This window comes from Leucoraja erinacea, chromosome 3 (genome assembly GCF_028641065.1).
Source record: "Leucoraja erinacea ecotype New England chromosome 3, Leri_hhj_1, whole genome shotgun sequence".
Taxonomy (NCBI): Eukaryota; Metazoa; Chordata; class Chondrichthyes; order Rajiformes; family Rajidae; genus Leucoraja; species Leucoraja erinaceus.
The window spans coordinates 91322378-91326922 of record NC_073379.1 but is presented as its reverse complement, the minus strand read 5'-3'; positions in this window follow the sequence as shown (position 1 = coordinate 91326922).

The following is a 4545-nucleotide window of genomic DNA, read 5'->3' as shown; positions in this document are numbered from 1 at the left end:
AGAGTCGCGCGGCCTACCGCCGCCTTTTTTTGAAGTTTAAAATGAGGGAGGGTGAAAAAATGAGCTGACCTGCGCAGTTGGGGGCTATGGGTGAGTGGTGGAATTTTACATTGGGGGAATGGGTTGCGTTGGAATGGGTAAGTGATGGAATCTTGTTGGGGAACGGGTTGCGTTGGGGGACCAGGTGAGTGGTGGATTATTGGGGGAACGGGGCCCAATGGGTCTCACTTGGTCTAGTATACTAATAAAAGTCTCATCTTGTGTGTGTGTGTGTGTGTGTGTGTGTGTGTGTGTGTGTGTGTGTGTGTGTGTGTGTGTGTGTGTGTGTGTGTGTGTGTGTGTGTGTGTGTGTGTGTGTGTGTGTGTGTGTGTGTGTGTGTGTGTGTGTGTGTGTGTGTGATTGAGATGATATCTACACCAAAACGGTGCACGGTAGCACAATACTCTTCGCACCACTTTACGCACCTTTGCCCGCGGTCATTCCTATAAAGTTTTGTTCAGATTGATCTTATATTGATCACTAGTTATTCATAATTTTTCAGTTTAAAAATTCAACTTTAAGAAGAATTTGACAGCTAAATCATTGCTGGCCCAGCTTGCTACAAAGTTGCATACACAGTTGCAATCTGGGAACACTCAGTCCTTCCACCAAGTTTTTACCAGAGGGGGAGGGGGTAATTGCTATTGGGATCCAAATCCTTGCTTGGCCCAGCTTGCAACAAAGTTTTAATTGAACTCCACTCAGTCCTTTCAGCAAGTTTTTGGCTCAACAGGAGAGTGAGGGGGCAATTGCATTATATTTTAAAGTCCTCAAAGCAAGAGGAGGGGCTGGCAGTGCTGGGGATATGCCCCTGCAGAGTTGGGGGCCATGACTGAGTGCTGGAATATGGGGGAACGGGTGAGTGGTGGAATATTGCCTTGGGTTGCGTTGGGGGACCAGGCCTCCCATGGGGGCTATGGGTGAGTGGTGGACTATTGCATTGGGGAACCAGGCTATGGGTGAGTGGTGGACTATTGCGTTGGGGAACCAGGCCTCCCGTGGGGGCTATGGGTGAGTGGTGGATTATTGCATTGGGGAACCAGGCTATGGGTGAGTGGTGGACTATTGCGTTGGGGAACCAGGCTATGGGTGAGTGGTGGACTATTGCATTGGGGGAGCAGGCTATGGGTGAGTGGTGGACTATTGCATTGGGGGACCAGGCTATGGGTGAGTGGTGGACTATTTTGCGTTGGGGAACCAGGCTATGGGTGAGTGGTGGACTATTGCGTTGGGGAACCAGGCTATGGGTGAGTGGTGGACTATTGCGTTGGGGGACCAGGCCTCCCGTGGGACAGGGACCCCAGTTGGTCTACTATCCAAATAAAATCAAGTCTATTTTAAGGAATCCAAACATCCAACCAATCTTTAAAAACAAACACCTTTGTCACCTCCAGTACATTATAGAAGCATTGTTATTTATTGCAATTAAGTAAAGTTCTAAAAAGGGAGAATGCAGGTCAAGCAGCATACTTGGAAAGAGTTAAAGTTTCAGGTCGAAGGCAGCACAATGGCACAGCTGATAGAGCTGCTGCCTCACAGTGCCAGAGACCTGGGTTTGATCCTGACCTCAGATGCTGTCTGTGCAGAGTTTGCATATTCTCCCTGTAGGTGGGTTTCCTCCAGGTGCTCTGGTTTCCTCCCTTGCCCCAAAGACACGCGAGTTTTTTAGATTAATTGGCCTCTGTAACATTGTGCCTAGTGTGCAGATGAGAAAGTAGGATAATCTAGAATGGATGTGAATGCATTTAGTTTAGGTTAGTCTGGAGATACAGCTTGGAAAAAGGCCATTCGGCTCACCGAGTCGATGCCAACCACTGGGTCAGCATGGACTCAATGGACAGAAGGGTCCGTTTCCATGCTGTATCTCTAAACTAAACTAAAATCTTTATTTACTTTAACATGCACTTCACTGCTAACCTAGGCCAATGCAGCTAGTAGCATCTTGGAAATCTCACTGCAGTATCATTTGCACCATTCTAAATTGATATGAAAGTCCAGCTTAATGTTTCTACATTAACAGAGTCAAACAATGAAAATCATTTTTCTTTAATTGTTGTAATTATATTGGAAAGACCGTGGAATTAAAAAAAATATTCACTACCTCTAAATGACATCAATTGAACTCTATTTTTGTTTATCAGAGAAATACTTTGTATTCTAGTGACGTTATTTCTTTGCGTCGTGAGTGTTCCAAAGATTAGAACTAAAAGAAAGCAAGCAATTAAATGACAGCAAAACAAATGTTGAATTGACTTGGAATGACAGGAATTTGCAACGAGGAGATAAAGCGTTTGACATTATTGCTGTTAGACGACAAACACCAAACAAAGGAAACATGGTCTGATATATTACATTGTAACAATCACAATTTGACGCTGTAATTACCTCACTTATCGTCTCAATTCTAAGACGTATAACAAGCATCATTTATAACATGACGAATGGTAAATTTGAATGATAAATCCACAAACTAACAATAAGGAGACAAGGACATTTATTACAACATTCTCTTTCCACTTCTTCTGAGGTGTGTAATGAGGTCAACATAGGAAACATTTTCTTCCGCAGATGTGGCAGGAGCTGCATGGTGGAACAAAATCTGTGGTTAGTTGGTGTGATATTGGCTTTGGAGGATGTAACACATTCATCTTTCCTTTGAATTTAGAGGATTTTGCAGAGAGCATTAATTGTACCAGTGCTTTGAGATACCTTCTGAAGGTTGTCCAAGTCACTGAAGCACACATGAAATTAAAGATCACAGCTGTCCACTAGACCATGTGTTTTGTGCCTGGTTTGGCAACTGAATCATCCTACCATTTCCAGAGAGGTCAGTCAGTGGATATTTTGAAGGCAGAGATAGATAGATTCTTGATTAGTACAGGTTTAATTTAGTTTAGTTTAGTGATACAGCGCGGAAACAGGCCCTTCAGCCCTCCAGATCCGCACCGACCAGCAATCCCCACATATTAACACTATCCTACACCCACTAGGGACAATTTTTACATTTCCCAAGCCAATTAACCTACAAACCTGTACGTCTTTTGAGTGCGAGAGGAAACCGAAGATCTCGGAGAAAACCCAGGCAGGTCACGGGGAAAACGTACAAACTCCGTACAGACAGAGTCCGTACAGACAGGTGTCAGATGTTATGGGGAGAAGGCAAGAGAATGGGGTTAGGAGGGACAGGGACAGATAGATCAGCCATGATTGAATGTCGGAGTGGACTTGATGGGCCGAATGGCCCAATTCTACTCCTATCACTTATGGCCTTATAAGAGCAGTCCTGAACTTCAATCTACCTCATTGGTGACCCTTGGACTATCTTTGATTGGACTTTGCTAGCTTTACAAAACATTTTCAGTGTACCTCGGTACACATGAAAATAAACTAAACTGAACTGTACTGAACTTCAGTCTGAAGAAGGGTCTCGACCCGAAACGTCGTCTATTCCTTCTCTACACAGATGCTGCCTCACTTGCTGAGTTTCTCCAGCATTTTTTGTCTACCTTGTACTGAACTGAAACTGAACTGATGATTTTCACCATGAACATTAATCATTAATGTTATGTATTAGACTCACTCTAATGCAAAGTCTGTTGCACATGAGGTATGATGTAACGGCACCTAGTGGTGGGGTGGGGAGGTCAGAACTCTCATCATTGGTCGGTTCCGTCACGTGACCGCGGTGGTTCGTTTGCAGGCATTTCTAGGGTGTTAGTCAGTCAGCGCTCCTCCTAGTAACCGGAGCTATTATTGTTAGTTCAGTCAGACATGCGAACTTCATGAGTTTTTTCTCTTCATTTTTATTAAATATAAAATCACTTTGCTCAACCTGTCTGGCCTCGTTACACTGGTGACCCCGTCGATCCGAAGATTTTCAGATTTCTTCTCGACATGAACACTGCCGAGAACCTCGAAGCCCTGCCTGATCAGCAGTACGCAGTTGCACTGAAACTGCCTCATGTGTGATTCGCACACATCGAGGCCCAGTTCGAGCTCCGCCAGATTGTCGCGGATGCTACCCGTTATTTCTACGTGGTGGGTGTGCTCAGCCAGGAGACTGCTACATGGTTGCTGCCGTTCCTGCAGAACCCACCCGCTTTTGGCAAATATGAGGACCTCAAGGCATTGCTGCTACGCACCTTCGGGCTTAGTCGCCGTGATTGCGTGGCTTGGCTGCTACATATGAATGGTTAGGGCGATTGTAAGCCGTTGGTTTTGATGAGTGAGATGTTAGCTCTCATGGACAGCCACCAGCCTTTTATTCGAACAGGCTTTCCTGAAACAGATGCCCGATGACATCCGCTTGCTTCTCACCGGGTCTGATTTCACCAATCCCCTGCAGCTCGCTGAACGGGCAGACGAGCTGTGGCTAGCCAAGCAGCAGGACGGCGGTTCCATCAGCCGGGTGTCCGCACCTTCGCCGCAGCAGCCTTACCGGGCCATTCCTCCCACGGATGACATCGCTGGGCCGCAGTCAACCACCGTGGTTCGCAGTAAGCGCC